Raw genomic sequence first — 22,571 nt, forward strand, 5'->3', positions numbered from 1 at the left:
CATTCATCAAAGTTACAACAAGTGTTACACATGCTTCTATTTATAGACTAGGTAGCTTCCTTGAGAAGCTTTCTTGAGAAAACTTCCTTGAGAAGCTTCTTTGAGAAAACTTCCTTGAGAAGCTAGAGCTTAGCTACACACACCCCTCTCATAACTAAGCTCACCTCCTTGAGAAGCTTCCTTAAGAAGATTCCTAAAGAAGCTAAAGCTTAGCTACACATACCTCTCTAATAGCTAAGCTCACCTCCTTGAGATGAGAAGCTAGAGCTTAGCTACACACCCCCTATAATAGCTAAGCTCACCCCCATGAGAAAAAACATGAAAATAACAAAAAAAAGTCCTTATTACAAAGACAACTCAAAATTCCCCGAAATACAAGGCTAAAACCCTATACTACTAGAATGGCCAAAATACAAGGCCTAGACGAAGGAAAAACCTATTCTAATATTTACAAAGATAAGCGGGCTCATACTTAGCCCATGGGCTCGAAATCTACCCTAAGGCTCATGAGAACCCTAGGGCCTTTCCTTGGATCTCTAGCCCAATCTACTTGGAGTCTTCTAGCCAATGCCCTTGCGGGGTAGGATTGCATCATTCCCGGTATAAGCCGAGAAGCTCGGGTGATGTTGCGCGTACTGATGGGTACCATGAGGTGTCTGCGGGGGTTTGACCCACGCGGGTGTTGAAGAGACGGCACGGGCATCTCCTTCCTTCCTTTTTGCCCCCGTTGTCCCGATTCTTTTGGCATTCGCACTCGTGGAGGAAACGTAATCGAACTTTCCTCTTTTCAACCCTACCTCGATTCTTTCCCCGGCGAACACTAGGTCCGCGAAGCTGGACGGCATGTAACCTACTAGCTTCTCATAGTAGAACACTGGCAGAGTGTCTACCATCATGGTGATCATCTCTCTTTCTACCATGGGAGGAGCCACGGTCATTTGGTACACTAATCTAGAAGCTTCCCGCATCCGTACTTGGAAGGATCTGATCACTGCTTTCCTTAGGCAATATCAGTACAATTCCGATATGGCTCCCAATCACACTTAGTTGCAGAACATGGTTAAGAAGGAATTTGAGACCTTTAAAGAGTACGCCCAGCGGTGGAGGGACCTGGCAGCACAAGTGGCCCCTCCCATGGTCGAAAGGAAGATGATTACCATGATGGTGGACACCTTGCCAGTGTTTTACTATGAGAAGTTGGTAGGCTACACGCCTTCCAGCTTCACGGACTTGGTATTCACCGGGGAGAGAATCGAAGTAGGTTTGAAGAGAGGGAAGTTCGATTACATCTCCTCCACAAGTATCAATGCTAGGAGGATCGGAACAACTGGGGCAAAAAGGAAGGAAGGAGATACCCATGCCGTCACTTCGGCGTTCGCATGGGTCAAGCCACCGCAGACCTCTCATGGTACCCATCAGTACGCGCAACATCACCCGAGCTTCTCAGCTCGTGCCAGGAACTCTTCCAATTCAACCACGACTCGCCCGGTCGACAATGCCCACTTTGGCGCCGGTTCCAACGCGATGAGGAACTTTCCCCCGAGGCCAATTCTAGAATTCACCCAGATCCCAATGATGTACGAAGACCTCTTGCCGTCCCTCATCGCCAATCAAATGGATATGATATCTCCTGGGAAGATCTACCAACCTCATTTCCCAAAGTGGTATGACCCTGACGCAACTTGCGCATACCATGGGAAAACCCCGGGCCACTCCACCGAAAAATGTCTGGCCCTTAAATACAAGGTCCAACATTTGATAGACGCCGGATGGCTGATGTTTCAAGAGAACCGGCCCAACGTGAAAATGAACCCACTCGCCAATCATGGAGGGGGAGCAGTTAATGCTGTCGAGTCGGGTAGGCCGTGCAGGTCCAAGCCTTTGAAGAACGTGACGACCCCCAGGAGGTTTATCTACAAGGCCCTAGAAAAGGGGGGGCGTAATTCCCCGCGGTGGGCATGAAGAGGATTCCTATTTGTTGCATCTTGGCGAGCTACATAACATGGAAACATGTTTAGCAGTGGAGGATCTTTTGCAACAGATGATAGATCGAGGCCAGCTAGAGGTCGGCGATGAGGGGAGTGAAGAGCAGTATATATGTATGCAATCTGTAGATGAGAGAAGTTTTGGAAGGCCTAAGCCTTTGGTGGTATATTTCACCAAAGACGCAGCTCCCCAAATGCCCCGACACCCCTCGGTAGTTAAACCTGTTCCGTTTCTGTACCGAAACAGCCACGCAGTTCCGTGGAGGTATGCGCCTCCAAGCAAAAGGAAGGAAGAGGCCACCGACATCAGCTCGTTGTTAGCCAAAGTGACCAATATCACGGGGCTAAGCGGCGTGACCCGCAGCGGTCGCGTGTTTGTACCCCCTGACCTGCCGACACAACCCGCAAACGATAAAGGGAAGGCAAAAATAACAGAAGGACAAAATGACAAAATGATCCCCACTTCGAGCAAGGATATTCCAGTGAAAGGTCTTCCGGAGAAAAAGGATGGCTACGGCAAGAAAGAAGTATCGCTAGAGGAGGCAGGCGAGTTCCTCCGCATTATTCAGTAAAGCGAGTTCAAGGTCATTGAGCAGCTCAACAAAACCCCGGCCAGGGTCTCTCTTTTGGAACTGGTCATGAGCTTTGAGCCTCATCGGGCTTTGCTAGTAAAGGTCTTGAACGAAGCTCATGTAGCCCAAGATATCTCTGTAGAAGGCTTTGGAGGACTCATCAATAACATCACTGCCAATAACTATCTCGCCTTCGCTGAAGAAGAAATCCCTGCCGAGGGGAGAGGGCATAATAGGGCTTTGCATGTATCAGTCAAATGCGTGGACCACGTTGTGGCCAAGGTGCTCATCGATAACGATTCCAGTTTAAACGTAATGCCCAAAAGCACGTTGGAGAAATTGTCGTTTAACGCTTCCCATCTAAGGCCAAGTTCCATGGTGGTCTGTGCCTTCGACGGCAGCCGCCGAGAGGTGAGGGGAGAGATCAACATCCCTGTATAGATAGGCCCCCATACTTGTTAGGTTACCTTCCAAGTAATGGATATTAACCCGATTTACAACTGTCTTTTGGGACGCCCGTGGATCCACTCGGTGGGAGTCGTTCCCTCTACACTCCACCAAAAACTGAAGTTCGTAGTAGAGGGACATTTGGTCATTGTGTCGGGGGAGGAAGAAATCTTGGTGAGTTGCCCGTCCTCTATGCCATATGTGGAAGCCGCGGAGGAGTCATTGGAAACAGCCTTCCAATCTTTTGAGGTAGTAAGCATTGCCTCTGTAGATTCCTTCTCTAGGCAACCTTGCCTGTCCGATACGGCAATGATGGTGGCCCGGGTGATGTTGGGGAATGGTTACGCGCCCGGAATAAGATTAGGCAAGAACAACGGCGGCAGAACCAGCCTGATAAGCACCAGAGGAAACCGTGGGAAGTTTGGGTTAGGCTATAAACCCACACAGGCGGACATAAGAAAAAGTGTTGCGGGAAGGAAGAGCGGAAGCCAAGGCTCGCAATTGGGACGAAAAGTCGAAGGGGGCCCGCCCTGCCGCATCAGTAGGAGCTTTATAAGTGCAGGTCTTGGACACGAAGGCCAAGTCGTTGCGATATGTGAGGATGACTCTCCGAGTGGGTCGGATTTGGTACGACCACGCCCTCTTGGTTTCCAACTAGGAAATTGGCGAGTGGAGGAGCGCCCGGACATTTACACGACAAGCATAATGAAACCCTTTGTGGCTTTTGAACTCTATGGTTGGGCCTAGGCTTTAGAGTTTCCTTTTGTTAAGGCATTATGTCTTTTGTTCCTGAATTTATAATATAAAGATCTTTCTTCATCTGTTCCTACGTCTCTACCCATTCTCATTCATTTGCATGTTTATTTCTTTACGTTTAAAACGCCAGATCCGACGATGAGTCCCTCAAAGGTACTAATACATGGGACCCGACCATTGATTTCAAGCAAGAAACATATCAGACGGAGGGTGAAAAGGTCGAAGATGTGGGACTCCCCCCAGAGTTGGAGAAGATAGTCGCCCATGAGGACCAAGAGATGGGGCCTCATCAAGAAGAGACAGAACTAGTGGACTTAGGAACCGGCAGTGGGAAAAAGGAAGTAAAGATAGGCATGGGTATGACCGCACCCATCCGTGAAGAATTGATAGCCCTAGTAAAAGACTACCAAGACATCTTTGCTTGGTCGTACCAAGATGTGCCCGGTTTGAGTTCTGACATCGTACAGCACAGATTACCTCTAAATCCTGAGTGTTCCCCGGTAAAACAAAAACTGAGGAGGATAAAGCACAAGACATCCTTGAAAATAAAAGAAGAGGTAAAGAAACAATTTGACGTTGGTTTTTTGGCTGTCGCTCGGTACCCAGAATGGGTTGCCAACATTGTACCAGTCCCTAAGAAGGATGGGAAGGTGCGAATGTGTGTGGATTATCGGGACCTGAATCGAGCCAGTCCCAAAGACAATTTTCCTCTGCCGCACATCGATATCCTCGTGGATAATACGGCCAATTTCGCTTTGTTTTCCTTCATGGATGGGTTCTCCGGTTATAATCAGATAAAGATGGCTCTGGAGGATATGGAAAAGACTACCTTTGTCACCCTGTGGGGGATGTTCTGTTATAAGGTGATGTCCTTTGGACTCAAGAACGCCGGGGCAACTTATCAACGGGCTATGGTGGTTTTGTTCCACGATATGATGCACCGAGAAATCAAGGTCTATGTGGACGACATAATTGTCAAGTCTAAGACCGAGGAGGAACACCTTGTCAACCTTCGGAAGTTGTTCGAAAGGCTTAGGAAATATCAACTGAGGTTAAACCCCGCTAAGTGCACCTTCGGGGTCAAATCAGGGAAATTGCTAGGTTTCATTGTGAGCCAGAAAGGGATAGAGGTGGACCCCAAAAAGGTGAAAGCCATCCTTGAGATGCCGGAACCCCATATCGAGAGGAAAGTCCGAGGTTTCCTGGGATGTTTGAATTATATTGCTAGATTCATATCACAGCTCACCGCTATTTGTGAGTCATTGTTCAAACTCTTACGCAAAAACCAATCTGTCTGTTGGAATGAGGATTGTCAAGAGGCATTTGGAAGGATCAAACAGTATCTCATGAACCCTCCCGTGCTTATGCCGCCGGTACCCGGAAGGCCTCTCATCTTGTATATGACAATTTTGGACGAATCGATGGGATGTATACTGGGGCAACATGACGAGTCCGGGAAGAGAGAACGCGCTGTCTACTATTTGAGTAAGAAGTTCACGGCCTATGAAATGAACTACTCCCTGCTCGAAAGAACGTGTTGTGCTTTAGTCTGGGTGTCCCACCGTCTAAGACAATACATGCTGAGCCATACCACCTGGTTGATATCCAAGATGGACCCGGTTAAGTACATCTTTGAAAAGCCTGCTCTCACAGGGCGGATCGCCCGGTGGCAGGTTTTGCTATCTGAGTTCGACATAGTCTACGTCACCCAAAAGGCGATAAAAGGAAGCGCCTTGGCAGATTATTTGGCTCAGTAGCCTCTCAACGACTATCAACCCATGCATCCCGAATTCCCGGATGAGGACATCATGGCCTTGTTTGAGGAAAAGCTAGACGAGGACCGGGACAAGTGGATCGTGTGGTTTGATGGAGCGTCAAACGCTCTAGGCCATGGCATTGGAGCAATATTGGTCTCTCCGGACAATCAATGTATACCTTTCACAGCCAGGCTGGGGTTTGATTGCACCAACAACATGGCTGAGTATGAAGTGTGTGCCCTGGCCGTTCAGGCGGCAATTGACTCCAATGTCAAGCTACTCAAGGTGTACGGGGACTCAACACTGGTGATCCACCAGCTGAGAGGGGAATGGGAAACTAGAGAGCCCAAGTTGATACCTTACCAAGCCTGTATCAAGGAATTGGCTGGTTCCTTTGATGAGATCTCCTTCCATCGCGTTCCTCGAGAGGAAAATCAAATGGTGGATGCGCTCCGGGACCTACCGTACATTGAGTTCTGGTGTCGTGGCAGACCCGCGCATTGTTGTCAGGTGGAAGAAGAACGGGATGGTAAGCCTTGGTATTTCGATATCAAGCGATACGTTGAAAGCAAAGAGTACCCACCGGAGGCTTCCGACAATGACAAAAGGACATTGAGGAGATTGGCAGCTGGTTTCTTCATGAGCGGAAGCATACTATACAAGAGAAACCATGACATGACCCTCCTGTGATGCGTGGATGCCAAAGAGGCGAACCACATGATCGAGGAAGTTCACGAGGGTTCGTTTGGAACGCACACCAATGGGCATGCTATGGCCAGGAAGATCCTTAGAGTAGGTTATTACTGGCTCACCACGGAAAGCGATTGCTGCACCCATGTAAGGAAATGCCATAAATGTCAAGCGTTCGCGGACAATGTCAATGTTCCGCCACATCCTCTGAATGTCATGTCCACCCCTTGGCCTTTTTCCATGTGGGGGATAGACGTCATAGGGGCCATCGAACCCAAGGCTTCGAAAGGTCATCGCTTCATTCTCGTGGCGATAGATCATTTCACCAAATGGGTCGAAGCGACTTCCTACACCAATGTCCGAGGAGTGTGGTGGTCAGATTCATAAAGAGGGAGCTGATATGTCGGTACGGACTCCCTAGGAAGATCATCACTGACAATGGCACCAATCTGAATAACAAGATGATGGGGGAAATGTGCGAGGAGTTTAAAATCCAACATCACAATTCCACGCCCTACCAACCAAAGATGAACAAAACCGTGGAAGCAGCCAATAAGAATATTAAGAAAATTATTCAGAAGATGACAGTGTCGTACAAAGATTGGCATGAGATGTTTCCTTTTGCCCTGCATGGGTACCGAACCTCGGTACGAACTTCTACTGGGGCAACACCGTACTCCTTGGTTTATGGGATGGAAGCGGTACTCTCGTTTGAGGTAGAGGTCCCTTCCCAGAAGATACTAGCGGAATCGGGCCTAGAAGAGTCAGAGTGGGCTCAAACACGCCACGACCAACTCAACCTTATTGAAGGTAAGCGTTTAACGGCCATGAGCCATGGGCACCTGTATCAACAAAGGATGAAGAACGCGTTCGACAAGAAGGTGCGCCCGCGCAAGTTCCATGAGGGGGACCTTGTGCTGAAAAAGGTGTCCCACAATGTTAAAGATAGTCGAGGGAAGTGGGCCCCGAACTACGAAGGACCTTTTGTTGTAAAAAGGGCTTTCTCCAAAGGAGCCCTAGTGCTCACAAACATGGATGGCGAGGAGCTACCTTCACCTGTGAACTCCGATCTTGTCAAGCGATACTACGCTTAGGATCTGGGGCAATTGAGGAAGTCGCTGCATGTTCTTTTATTTTTGTGTATATCCTTCTTGGTTTCCCCCAGGGATTCCTGTCCGCTGTAATTTCTCGTTACAGTCTTTTAAAAGAAGAGAACATGAGATTGAGGCTTCAGTCCTCACTTTGTGCTTTAAACCATGTGCAGGTTTTGATAACCTGAGCCTTTTCGCTCAGTCCATGGGATGCCCCAAGTGCTTAATTAAAACTGAACCTGATCAGCTTTCACTAAAAGGATTATTGCATTTGAAAATGCTCATGCATACGCATACGCATGCATATTTTGTTATCTTATGACAGGAGCAGAATCGTCTTAGGCAGTGGTCAAATGCCAGGATGGATCTAAAGGCAGAAACCAATCAAGGTAAAACGGTAACACAGCCACAGTTTCCTGCTCGATGTTGTTTCCTACTTTCAGGTACTTAGGGATGGACATAAGCAGATGCTAGGACCACGATCAATAGATCGTCATTTCATGCCCAGCACTGGACCAGTGGAAAGCGCAGCTGGGGGACAGCCTAGTATCCTTTAAACTCCTAGTAATTATTACTGTTGTCTTTAAGTAAATATTGGATGCCTCATCTACCTAAAATGGGGTTCGAGTAAGCGAACACCGACCCGTACAGAGCGCATACTTGTGTCTTCTCTAATATATATATATATATATATATATATATATATATATATATATATATATACAAGTTAGCTCACCTGGGCGAGCTGAGCTCGCCTGGGCGAGCACCCCCTGCACGAGATAGGTTAAAAGAGAGGGAGGGGTACGCTTTCTTCACCCAAAACTCCCCCCCCCCCCCCCCCCACTTTCAAAAACACCAAAGCTACGGGACTTGCCATTTTTGCGCCCCCAAGCCACCTTTTGTTGCATTTTGCTTTTGTTTTTGATACTCCTACTCACTCCAACAAGAAATGGCTCCGGAAAAGCTTTCCACGAAGAGGTCTAGGAGAGACGCCATGGCGGAAGGGTCCAGTGCCGCCCCTGAGTTTGATAGCCACCGTTTTCGGAGCGCCGAGCACCAGTAGCGCTTCGAGGCCATCAAAGGATGGTCGTTCCACAGAGAGAGGCGCGTCCAGCTCAAGGAGGATGAGTATACAGATTTTCAGGAGGAGATAGCTCACAGGCATTGGACGTCGCTGGTGACTCCCATGGCTAAGTTTGACCTTGAGGTAGTCCTGGAGTTTTATGCTAATGCTTGGCCCACATAGGAGGGAGTGTGAGACATGCGTTCATGGGTGAGAGGTTAGTGGATTCCCTTTGACGCAGATGCCCTCAGCCAGTTCCTGGGTGACCCGCTAGTTTTGGAGGAAGGCCAGTAGTGCGAGTTCAGCCAGAGGAGGAACAAGGCCGACGGGTTTGACGAGGAGGCCATTGCCCAGCTGTTATGCACACCGGGGAAGGATTTTTCCCCGATCGCTACATGGAGGCGGGTGCGGATCATGCGCACCAGCATGACCACCTTGACCCAGACGTGGATGACATTGCTGCTCAGCAATGTCTTGCCTAGCGATCATAACTCCGATCTCCCTCTGCCGAAGTGTCAGTTGGTGTATGCCATCCTGACACAAATGAGCATCCATGTGGCCCAGGTGATTGCTGATGCCATCTATTTGTTTGCAGGTATGCCACCCACCAGGCACCCTCTAGACCCGAATAAGTCTAACAGGGCCCTGGGGTTTCCAGCATTGATCACGAGCCTCTGCCAGTCATTCGGGGTTCCCGTCGCCCCCAGTAAGGTGATCCGACCGCCAATCACTCGGGCCTTCATCAAGAAGTACTGCATGCCTAGGCAGGCGCAGGGTGAGGCACATCAGGCCACAGATGCTCAGCCACTACCTCATCAGGCCGATCCCGCTGGATCACTAGGCATGGAGCGTTATCTACAGCACTTGGTTCGCCAGCAGGCGGCCAACCACCGTGGGCAGGTGCAGATACATGAGTGTCTCTACCGGTTCAGCCTCAGTCAGCAGGGGCAGGGTTCCGCTCCTTTTGCATGCCCTACTCCCGAGGCCCAGGAAGGGGAGGAGCCTGCAGGATCCCCCAATGAGGCAGAGGAGGCACGTATGGATGAAGATATGACTGACTTGCTCAGTTTCTTAGGAGGAAGCGGAGCCACGTGACCGAGGTCACTGCACTTTTGTTATTGACATTATTGTTTTCTGTTATTGTCTATATTGCTATTAACATTACTATTTTCTGTTTTTGTCTATATGGTTACTAACATTGCTTTTTGTTTCTGTTAGAATTTTGCGTTATGACTCTCAGTTATTTCGTCACCATTTTTTACGACTTATCATTTCACGCGGGTTTTTTTTCGTTTACCTTGTGGTTAGATGTAAGTAGGTAGTGTGCGCCCTCGTCCGCACAACCTTTTCAGAGAGAAAAAGAAAAAGGAGAGAGAGAAAATGAACAAATGATAATAACTAAAAAGAAGAAAAAGAAAAAGAGAAAAAAATAATAATAAGTTGTCTAGCTAAAAAGCCAACATGCTTCTAAAAAGAGATAACTTCCAGCTTTTCTTTGAAAAAATTCATGATCATAAGCAGTTTTTGAAAAATGTGTATACACCTGAAGGGTGAATGCTGTGAAAATTTTCCCGAACACCTAAAATAGACTCGGATGAATGCACGAATTGATAAAAGAACATGTTTTGGAAACACTGGGTCGACTTAAATAGGAAAAATGAATCCTGAGCCCTAGTGTCACGTGACCATAAAAACTTGATGCTTGAGTGTCCACATGGGTGCATGCATGACCAGTTTTGCATAAAATTTCCTAATCATCATTGTTGCATGTGTGTCATGGAAATAATGTGGGACATCCCCTTTATCCCCGAACCACTGGCCAGATCAACACCCTGACATATATCATGTCCAGCCATTCTACAAAGCCTTGAGCCAAAATCCCAACTTACCATAATCCTTGCCCTCAGAAGAAAACAAAAAAGAGAAAAGGAGAAAATTCCCGATCAAAAGAATCAGAAGAAAGCAAAAAATGAAAATTCCCAATCAAAGAGTGCGAGAAAGCAAAAAAGGAAAGAAAATTCCCGATCAGGGATCGGAAGAAAAACAGAAGAAACATCCAGAAAGGTCTTCGGACCAGACAATATCTGAACAATACAGGATTGTCACCAAGTAAACAAGAAAAGAAAGGAAAAGGCCAAGAACACTCAAAGCCAAATTTCCCAAAGAAACAAACCATTCCCAAGAAAAAGTCCTATTGATCCATGATCACGCATGTAATCTTTGATTTGATAGGAAATGATTTGCAAAACCAAGTCATGACATATATGTGGTTCGGAATTAGGATGAAACACTTACTTGTGCGAGATTGATACACTTTGAGTGATTTTCTTCTATTTTTGTTGAACCCAGTGTTTCCTCTAAATGGTCATTTAGAAGCGAAATGCTAAACATCCAAAATCTCATTTATGGTTATGAGAAAATTTCATCAACATGCTCTCCTTCCCTAGTAGACACATTGTTTTTCATCCAAAAAGCATATGTTACTCTGATCAGTGGGAAGTTTTGTCTCTTTACTAAAGCATGTTCGCATTTTAGTGAAGAAAACACCGAGACTATTTTGGTCTCACAAGTTATCCAGAACTACGTAGGTCTTAGTTCCTCATTGAGGATACGTAGGAGCAAGAGCATCGCTTTTGTCGGCTGCCCCACAATCTTTGTCATACTGACCCTGAGGTCATGTGACATGCTGAGACAAATTATGGTCATTCCGCACACCTTTTCGCCATTCAGACACAATCGGGTCCGATGGCATGCAGAGACAAATTATGGTCATTCTGTGCCCTTTTGTCATCCAGAGCCGATCGTGCCCGATGACATGCGGAAACAAATTATGGTCATTCCGCCATCCAGACACAGTCGTGTCCGATGGCACGTAGAGGCAAATTATGGTCATTTTGCGCCTTTTTGTCATCCAAAGGCGGCGAGCCTGATGACATGCGGAGACAAATTATGGTCATTCCGCACCTTTTGCCATCCAGATACGATCGTGTCCGATGGCACACAGAGACAAATTATGGTCATTCTGCGCCCTTTTGTCATCCAGAGGCGATCATGCTCGATGACATGCGGAGACAAATTATGGTTATTTCGCACACCTTTTCGCCATCCAGACACAGTCGTGTCTGATGGCACACAGAGACAAATTATGGTCATTATGCGCCCTTTTGTCATCCAGAGGCGATCGTGCCCGATGACATGCGAAGACAAATTATGGTCATCCGCACGTTTTGCTATCTGTAAGACTCGATGCCTGATAAACGCACAGAGACAAATTATGGTCATTCTGCGCCCTTTGTCATTCAGGAGCAGCGAGTCGAGTGATAAACGCGCAGAGACAAATTATGGTCATTCTGCGCCCTTTGTCATTCAGGAGTAGCAAGTCGAGTGATAAACGCGTAGAGACAAATTATGGTCATTCTGCCCCCTTTGTCATTTAGGGGCAGTGAGTCGAGTGGTGGGCGGAGACAAATTATGGTCATTCCGCACACCTTTTCGCCATCGAGAGGCGATCGTATCCGATGGCACGCAGAGACAAATTATGGTCATTTTGCGCCTTTCCATCCAGGCTCGATCGTGTCCGATGGCACGCAGAGACAAATTATGGTCATTCTGCGCCTTATGTCAACCAAGGGAAACGAATTCGGAAGTATCAGGATGATGTTGGTCATTCGGTGTTGATCATTTTCAAATTTTTTGCAGGTTCCGCTGGAGGGGAGATTGACCGGCCAAATGGTGTTTCGCTCGAACAAAATTAGTGTCTTATCTTTACTTCCCTTTTATCTCCAATAAAAGACAAGTAAAGAGGGGCAACTGTCATACCCTAATTTCGTCCAGGGACCACCTGTTTGTTGGGATGCGACCCTCGCTTGACCACTTTGAGGTACTTAACACCCATCGATAGGCAATCCGTGAAGTTCTGTGACATGTCGGGAGTTGAAAGAACGTGTTAAGACGCAATCCGTAAAGTTTCGTAACATTCCGGAAGCCAAAGAAGGGATGATTGTGTAATCCGTAAGGTTTTGTGACATTACGGAAAGAAAACAAGTATTGTTACGTAATTCGTAAAGTTCCGTAACGTTATGGAAAAAGAATCAGCAAAAAAGGGGACAGGGGGTGTATTTAGTAAATAGGGGGGTACAAATAAAAATCAGGCCCACTTGGGCCTTCTAGGGTCTTCCACCAGAAGGCGGTGCCTTCTGGTGGAAGCAACCCAGCTCGCCTGGGTGAGTTGGGCGGCAACCACCACCCTCTTTTCCCCTATAAATAGGGGGAGGAGGGCAGAACAAAAATGTTCAACCCTCCCAGTATCTAAGAATCACTTAAAATTAGTGAGAAAAATTGTTTCCGTGAAGAAAATCTAAGCCGAGGTGCTTCCGTAACGCTTCTAAGACGTTTTCGTGGGTGATTTCGCGAAGGTTTTCCATCGTTCTTCGTTCATTTTTCGTCGTTCTTTGGTCTTCAACCGGTAAGTTCCCGAAATCAAACTTTTCAATTCATTCTATGTGCCCTTAGTGGTCCCCACTTATTCCGCGCGCTTTTATTTTCATTTCATAAATAAACCTTAAATATGGACCACAAGCGGCTAACACATTTGTAGAGACATCACCCTTTCTATCATGATATCTAGGTCTCTCATCAGGAGAAATTGCAACAGGAATATGAGTCTCATTCTGTGCTCCAATACATCTCTACAAACAAGACAATTTTTAAAGATTCTAAGAAAATTTTATAATTAACTAATCTCTCCTAACAATTGATAAACTTACCTCAAACCATCTCCACTTGTTTACTTCTGCACCTTCTAAAGTACAGTGTTGAAAATTCAAATAGTTTTTGCTCACTTTCATTACCTCTCTCAAGACATCGTTGAATTGCCTACTTATGGTTTCTTTAGATCTACAATAACTAAATTAAACTACCCTATAATTTAGGTTGTGAGCAAGGATATGTAAAATCATTGCTACTGCTTCAGTTGTTGGAACATTTCTTGTTCTTACTCATCCACCCTTTTCTTGTAAAATTCTATAAAGGTTAAAAATGCATTTTTACTAAGCCTCAATTGTTCGATGCAATCTTTCTTTGTCCCTCTATAAAGATGATTAAGGAAGCTATGATGTTCTAGTTCCCAATTATGGGTTGATTGCTTAACAAAATAATTATTATGATACCATGTCACTACACCAATGACCATATGAATAACACAAGCAGCAACTAATAAGATTATCTTCTTACACTCTTCTCTTTTACTTTTTCTTGAAGTAATTGCAGTGTCAACTACGCTAGGATCCATTTCTTCTCAATCCAAACTGCATGATAATGATATAAGATAATATATGCATATACTATTTTGAGATTTAAAACAAATATCTAGGTAAAAGATGTAAAACAATGATACTAGTGCAATTTAAAGTATAAACAAAGATGATCAACTAGAAAAAAAACTAACAAAATTTCATATATTAGGATCAAGAAAATAATAGTAGACGTAGATGTTGGATAGCATTGCAGAAAATGCTGCGATTTTTTTTTTGGCCTATGAATGATTTGTACATTATTATCCTATCACACCTTTTTTATTGATTATGATATATATTTTGAAAACATACTATCTTCTAATTTTCAGAATAATAAGTTAAAGGAAAAGGAATGTAGTGACATACTACCTTCTATTTATTTCATCCAATCCTTGACAACAGGTACTATTATATTTTGTTTTCAAAGTTGTTGCCAGTTTAGTTCTCCTTTTCGCCATTTAGATTAATTGTTGTCACTACAAGTATTTTCGCTATTACTGTGTCTCTTGAGGCTGTCAGTAAAACATGTTCTTTGCTTCATGGTTTTGTATATGTGTTTTTGATGGTTGTATCAGGTGGTCACGGATTGCAGCTCAATTATCAGGAAGAACTGATAATGAGATAAAGAATCTATGGAATTCCTTCCTAAAGAAGAAGCATAGGCAAAGAGGCATTCACCCTAACACACACCAACCCCTCTCTGAGATTGAGAATGACAAGGACAAGCCTATAACAGCTAACAAAAGCAACCAGAAAGCCTCCAATGAGGTGATGAGTCTTGTTGAGCCACCAAAACCAAAGCCAATAGCTACTACTGCAACTACTTCTATGCCTATGGATAGATATTCCCTTGAAGTTTCTTCCACCTCCAAGATCAGCAGTGGCAACAACAACAACACCCTAGACAGGTTTGACAACTCTATGACTAGTTCTGATATGATGGGAATGTGATATCTTCCTTTCCAGCACCTCAACTATGGACCAAACTTGGGACTCGCTATTACTCCCAACAACACTCCACTTTGATTCATACCAAGTTCCACTTATTCTCAAATGATGTCAGAGCTGAATTCTACCATGTTCCATTCTATGTTTCCAACACATGTAAAACCCCTTGTTAGTCTTCACTCTAACAACAACAACAAAAACAACAACCCTTCTTCAATATCCTCTGATGGTGTTCAGAACTGGGAAGAAGGTACCATCAATAACAACAACAACAACAACAACAACAACAATGCAAGCAAAAGCAATGAGAGCAGTAGCTACATCATCCAATTACAAAGCAGTATCACAATAACACGGGGGCTGCAACAAGCAGAATCTGCCACCAAGGCAGAACAAAAAGACATTAAATGGTCTAAATATCTCAACAACACCTCTTTCTATCTTGATATGCCTCCTCTCAACTCTGCTTGATATGCCTCCTCTCAACTCTCAATTGAAGTACAGGTTGAGACTTATTCAATTTTAATATCATGATTTATGTGATGCCTTTGTCTTTTAGCTTAGTGATTATGTGAACTAACAAAGTAACAATACAATTAGTACACGTACTGTACCATAAGGATATGCGAGGGCATGTGCCAGACACATTGCTTTTGTGTCTGGGCCTTTTGTTTTGTAATTGTTTTGTTTTCCTTTGGGCAGGACCATCACAACTACCACCTATGATAACTGCTAAATAATTGTGCTTAGATAAGAGAAAATAAAGCAAAATTATGTTTAAAAATTAATTATTTAGCAGTTATTTGTGTTAATTTGATAAGAATTGATGTTTTGTTAAATCCTGGTTGCAGATATAAAAACTTGAGTGGCAAAAAGCAAAAAGGCAGAAAAATAACGAGGAAAAGAAGAAAGGCCCAACTCAATGTCGTGCTGAGCGCGCAGTGCTGAGCGCGTCGAGAGACATAAGCGTTAAGCGAGGTAACAAGCACGAGAATTAGTAGTCGCGCTTAGCGCGCAATGCCAGAATAACATGCGCTAAGCGAGAGGAGCTCGCTAAGCGCACACTAAGTGAGCATACGAAGGCCCAAGTCCACTTCAGCAACTATAAATAGAGAGTCAGGCCAAGGGAAAAGACACAACGAGTCTCAAAGCACTCTCACTACTACCTAAAGCCTGAGAACTCTTTCTCTTTCCCCTTTTATCATTTTCTCCTATTCCTTCTTTCACCCCTCTCATTGTAAAGCCTTCATGGCCTTGAGTGGTTAATCCCCTAGTTAGGGGGTGATAGGCCAAAAAAGTCAAGCGATGTATGGTGTACTTCAGATTTATCAATGGAAAAGGATTCATTTCCAGGTTTTTCTATTCTATTACCTTTTTTGTTTTTATCTTGTATTAGTCATCTTTACATTCTTTTAGGGGCTAGGAGCTCGGAAGAGGGTAACGTCTAATTAAGATTTAAAGAGAATATGCATGCATCCGTTTTAGGGGTTAGATGCTCAGAAGAGGATAACTTCTAATAAAACTAAAAGAAATGATATCTTAATAAAATCATTGCTAGACATAGAGTGATTGCATTATGCCCATGCATCAAAGCAAACATCTAGAATTAGAAATTCATGCATTTTATTTATTGAATCTTTTCAAAGGCATTTAGGAGATAGGTAAATAAAATAGGCTTGTCATCGAGAGGCATCAGGGGCAAGTAAATGGATATATGTGGGTAGAATAGATCCAATTAAATTGATAAAGAAAAACCATAAATTCATACATCCTAGGCAATCAAGGCAAGCTAGGTCCTAACATTCTCATTCCATTGAATTTCTTCTTAATTACCCTGCTTCTAATTCTCTTGTTTTCATTACTTGTAATTTCCTGTTCCTATTATTTCTTCTATTCCTTTATCTATTATTTCCCTTATAAATTCAAAAGTATCTAAAATAAGTACAACACAAAATCCCTGTTGAATTCGACATTCGGACTGCCGACATTTTATTACCTGGACAAATTGGTACACTTGCCAAACCCATAACAACCTGCAGGTGACAGTGACATTTTCACGCATAAAAAAACACACCTTTTTCTGTTCTGCAAAGAATGCCCTCTCTCAAGCACATACTCAATTCTTTGATCCTGCAATCCCTGGATGGTCCAGGTAACACTAGCTAGCTAGCCAAGACTGCACAAATGTTATTCTACGACCTTGTTCTTGTTGGACCAGCGACCTCAATAACTTAAGAGGGATAGGCTCAGAATGCAGAAGAAGCATCAATCAATTTAATAATGTTCTTTAAACATGAAAGATAAAATTGATTGCAACAAAATAAATAAGATAAGGGAAGAGAGAAAGCAAACACAATTTTTATATTGGTTCGGCAAAGTCCGTGCCTACGTCCAGTACTCAAGCAACCCACTTGAGATTTTCCACTTCCTTTGTAAAAATCCATTTACAAAGTTTGAACCACACAGGGACAATCCATCCCTTATGTTCAGGAATCCTTACAACTTAAGAGACCCTCAATCCCTTAATCAATCTCTTTGAATGAGAAGAAAGAAAGAAGAATTCTCTCTTGAAGAGAAGGATATTACAATTGAAGTCCATGGAGAAACTCTTAATGGATTTGCAAGTGTTTGCCCAAGAGTTTCTTTTAAGAGAGCATTTGGCAATGGAGTTCTCTTGGAATATCTCTCTCATACATTTTGTGCCTCAAGTCACCTATTTATAGGCCTTTGATGACCATTCAAAAATCTCTTGAACAGATGTGACTCTCAGGAGTTATTTTCTGAAGAGTTATGACTCTTGGGAGTTATTTTCTGAATTTCTGAATTCTTGACTTGGATAAAACTTAAGAAGCGCTTATCTTTGGCATCATCAAAATCATGTATACATACTGTCGCAACCTACCCTTCGGCGGGAGGGCGACGCGAGACTCGCGGGATGCGTGTTCCACGAAAGGAATCCGCGCGGAGTCGCCACCAACGTTTATTTGAGGAAAACGTCGGAAAAACCGGAAAAGACGCGATCTACGAACTTTTTAGTGAAAGGTTCGGGAGTTGTATTTACGCACGGGGAAGGTATTAGCACCCCACGCGTCCGCCCCAAGGGACGGCAGCCTTTAATCGAATGTGCAAACATGACTTTGATTTTTTATGTTCCCTTTTTATGTCTCTATATCCTTTATACCCTTTTTATATTTTCTCTTTTTGTGGTCGACAAGGGTGTTTCCCTTTGCTCCTACGTATTCCTCAATTTGGGATGAGAAAATCAGACCTACGTAGTTCTTTTTTTATCAAGTGATTCTTTTTTACTTTAAGAGGTGATCATTTTAAGGCGTTGGACCTTAAAAATGATCCATTTTACTTAGTTAGAAAATGAAATGACAAACTTCAAAAGCCTATTTTTATGGACGAGCTTGACTAGGCGAATTGATTTTTAGCCTTTAGTTTCACTTTAGTTATTAATCAATTCGATTAAGAATGAGAAATCCCAAAGAGAAAACGTCCGATTGATTTTCCGCTTTATTTTACTAAAAGATGTCTTTTTGATTATTATATTATTTTTTACCTTTTTTTTGATTTCCAACGTGGTTACGGCACGACCGAACGGTCGGAATTTATTTTAACCGAAGTTAATGGATAATACAATTCAAACGTTCGGTGGAAATTTATTTTATTTTTAAGTTAAGCGAGAAATGACTTAAGTAAAATGGCTTAAGCACGTCAACAGGGGGTATAAAAAGTAAACAAAACGAGAATAAAAATGCACGAAACACAATGTGGACCACTACGGGTACATAGAATGAATCGAAAAGCTTGGTTCGAGGTACTTACCCGTTGAAGATCGAAGAACGATGAAGAACGAATGAAGAACGTCGAAGAACGGTTGAAACCCTTGCGAAATTCTTCACGGAAAACGTTACGGAAACGTTTCGGAAGCGCCTCGGCTTAGATTTTCTTCACGGAAACGATTTTTCCAAGCAAATTCGAAAGAGAGAGAAGTGCCAAAGGGGCTGAACCCTTTTCTTCTTCACTTCCTCCCCTATTTATAGCAAAATAGGGGAGGTGGTTGCCGCCCAGCTCGCCCAGGCGAGCCAGGTTGCTTCCTCCAGAAGCAACCGCCTTCTGGAGGAATATTCTGGAGGGCCCAAGTAGGCCTGGGTGCTATTTGCACCCCCATTTTTACTAAGTACACCCCCCTCTGCTGTTTTTTGGTGATTCTTTTTTTCGTAAAGTTACGGAAACTTACGAATTTCGTAACGATACTTGTTTTCTTTCCGTAATGTTACGGAACCTTGCGGATTACATAATCATCCCCTTTTTAACTTACGGAATGTTACGGAACCTCACTTAATTATGCAACGATGCTTCCATTTGATTTCCGGTGTGTCACGGAAACTTACGGATTCTGCATCAATATTTTTTTGGTTTTTCGGCATGTCCTGGAATTTCACAAATCGCCTAATGATGGGTGCCAAGCACCTCACGAGGACCAAAGAATGGTCGCATGTCATCAAGCAAAGGTCCCCGGACGAAATTAGGGTATGACAGTTGCCCCTCTTTACTTGTCTTTTATTGGAGATAAAAGGAAAGTAAAGATAAGACACTAATTTCGTTCCTCTCGATTTAACGAGAGTTGCAGGTGACCATAAAATCTCCACATGCAAATGACTTGTTGTTCCCAAAATTTCACAAATTGCTTAATGATGGGTGCCAAGCACCTCACAAGGACCAAAGAATGGTCGCATGTCATCAAGCAAAGGTCCCCGGATGAAAATCAGTGTATGACACTAATTTCGCTCCTCTCGGTTGACGAGAGTCGCGGGTGACCATGACTTGTCGCTCCTAGAATTTCACAAATTGCCTAATGATGGATGCCAAGCACCTCACAAGGACCAAAGAATGGTCGCATGTCATCAAGCAAAGGTCCCCGGACGAAAACCAGTGTATGACACTAATTTCGCTCCTCTCGGTTGACGAGAGTCGCGGGTGACCATGAAATTTCCGCATGTAAATGACTTATTGTTCCCGGAGGAACAAAAGGTGCAGAAGACTGTGTCAGCCTCTGCATGCTATCAAGCGTTCTGTCTTACAGATAGCAAAAGAATGTTTATACGGATAACCACTCGGGTATTTCCGCGTATCATCGGGCCCGCCGCCTCTGGATGATACAAGGGTGCAGAATGACCAAACTTGGTCTCTGCTTGTCATCGGGCCCGCCGCCTCTGGATGACACAAGGGTGCAGAATGACCAAACTTGGTCTCTGCTTGTCATCGGGCCCGCCGCCTCTGGATGACAAAAGGGTGCGGATAACCGTAAGGTATCTCCGCGTATCATCGGGCCCGCCGCCTCTGGATGATACAAGGGTGCAGAATGACCAAACTTGGTCTCTGCTTGTCATCGGGCCCGCCGCCTCTGGATGACAAAAGGGTGCGAATAACCGTAAGGTATCTCCGCGTATCATCGGGCCCGCCGCCTCTGGATGATACAAGGGTGCGAATAACCGTAAGGTATCTCCGCGTATCATCGGGCCCGCCGCCTCTGGATGATACAAGGGTGCAGAATGACCAAACTTGGTCTCTGCTTGTCATCGGGCCCGCCGCCTCTGGATGACAAAAGGGTGCGAATAACCGTAAGGTATCTCCGCATATCATCGGGCCCGCCGCCTCTGGATGATACAAGGGTGCAGAATGACCAAACTTGGTCTCTGCTTGTCATCAGGCCCGCCGCCTCTGGATGACAAAAGGGTGCGAATAACCGTAAGGTATCTCCGCGTATCATCGGGCCCGCCGCCTCTGGATGATACAAGGGTGCAGAATGACCAAACTTGGTCTCTGCTTGTCATCGGGCCCGCCGCCTCTGGATGACAAAAGGGTGCGAATAACCGTAAGGTATCTCCGCGTATCATCGGGCCCGCCGCCTCTGGATGATACAAGGGTGCAGAATGACCAAACTTGGTCTCTGCTTGTCATCGGGCCCGCCGCCTCTGGATGACAAAAGGGTGCGAATAACCGTAAGGTATCTCCGCGTATCATCGGGCCCGCCACCTCTGGATGATACAAGGGTGCAGAATGACCAAACTTGGTCTCTGCTTGTCATCGGGCCCGCCGCCTCTGGATGACAAAAGGGTGCGGATAACCGTAAGGTATCTCCGCGTATCATCGGGCCCGCCGCCTCTGGATGATACAAGGGTGCACGTCACATGACCTCAGGGTCAGTATGACAAAGATTATGGTGCGGCCGACAAAAGCAAGGCTCTTGCTCCTACGTATCCTCCAATGAGGAATTCAGACCTACGTAGTTCTTGATAACTTGTGAGACTTGAAAAGTCTCCATCGGAAAATGCTGACATCTCCGGAAAGGGCGCAGATGACCACATTGGCCTCCGCTCGTCAATAACACTTGGGGTCACTGAATGACGAGGTGCGGATAATCGTAAGGTGTCTCCGCGGGCTACCAGCTCTTGGGTCATGGCAACAAAAGGCGGTGTGGTCGACAAAAGCGAGGCTCTTGCTCCTACGTATCCTCCAATGAGGAACTCAGACCTACGTAGTTCTGGATAACTTGTGAGACTTGAAAAAGTCTCGTTGTTTTCTCCACTAAAATGCAAACATGCTTTAGCAAAGAGACAAATATTCCAACTGATTTAGAGCAGCATATGCTTTTTTGAGTGAAAAACAATGCGTCTACCGGGGAAGGAGAGTCTGCTGATGGGATCCCCCATAACCATAAATGAGATTTTGGATGTTAGCATTTCGTTTCTAAATGACCATTTAGAGGAAACACTGGGTTCGACAATAGAAGAAAATCACTCAAAGTGTATCAATCTCGCACAGGTAAGTGTTTCATCCTAATTCCGAACCATAGATATGTCATGACTTGACTTTGCAAATTATTTCCTATCAAATCAAAAATTACATGCGTGATCATGGATCAATAGGGCTTCCCTTGGGAATGGATTCTTTTGGTGGGTTTTTCGGCTTTTGTGTGTTTTTGGCTTTTGATTTTTTCTGTTTTGGTTTTGTGCGAGGCGAACAAGTCATCGACGCACAGGATTTTGGTTGGTAATCAAAGGGAGAAGACCACTTTCAGGTCGTGGTTTCCTTTCCCCCTTTTTTTTGTTCATTTGGTGACAATTCTGTATTGTTCAGATATTGTCTGGTCAAAAAGACCTCTCTGCACATTTCTTCTAGTTTCTATGATCAGGAACTTTCTTTCCTTCCTCTTTTACTTTCTCCCATTCTTTGGTTGGGAATTTTCTTTCTTTTCTTTTTTTCTTTCTCCCACTCTTGATTGGGAATTTCCTTTCCTCTCTTCTTTTTTTTTCTTTCTCTTTGATTGGAAATTTCCTTTCCTTCTTTTTTGCTTCTGAAGGGAAGGATTGACATTCTCACCTTGGGTCAAGGTTTATGGTGAGTTAGGATTTTGGCTCAAGGCTTGTAGAATGGCTAGACATGATACATGTCAGGGTTTGGTTTGGTTCAAGGATAAAAGGGATGCCCCATATTATTTCCATGACACAAATGCAAAAATGATGATTTGGAAACTTTATGCAAAACTGGTCATGCATGCACCTATGTGGACACTCAAGTGTCAAATTTTTATGGTCATGTGATGCTAGGGCTCAGGATTCATTTCCTCCATTTTAGTCAACCCAATGTTTCCAAAATATGTTCTTTTATCAATTTGTGCATTCATCTGGGTCCATTTCGGGCGTCCGGGGAAATTTCACAGCATTCACCCTTCAGGTGTAGACACGTTTTTTTTCTCTTCAAAAATTGGTTATGATCAATGAATTTTTTTTCGAAGAAGAGTTGGAAATCATCTCTTTTCAAAAGCATGTCGGTTTTTAGCTAGACAACTTATTTTCTCTTTTCCCACCTTTTTCCTTACTTGCCTTCTCTCCCTTTTTTTTTCTTATCTGCTTTCCTTTCTATTTCATTTTCTTTTCTTTTCTATTTTTATTTTTATCA

At 44.3% G+C, this 22,571-nt stretch overlaps 1 pseudogene; it reads left to right on the forward strand.

Moving 5' to 3' along the window:
• The first annotated feature begins 2,002 nt into the window (after positions 1 to 2,002).
• Positions 2,003 to 15,074, forward strand: LOC106796419 (transcription factor MYB61-like; annotated as a pseudogene).
• The last annotated feature ends 7,497 nt before the right edge of the window (positions 15,075 to 22,571 follow it).

The sequence above is a fragment of the Glycine max genome, chromosome 16, assembly GCF_000004515.6.
Source record: "Glycine max cultivar Williams 82 chromosome 16, Glycine_max_v4.0, whole genome shotgun sequence".
NCBI lineage: Eukaryota > Viridiplantae > Streptophyta > Magnoliopsida > Fabales > Fabaceae > Glycine > Glycine max.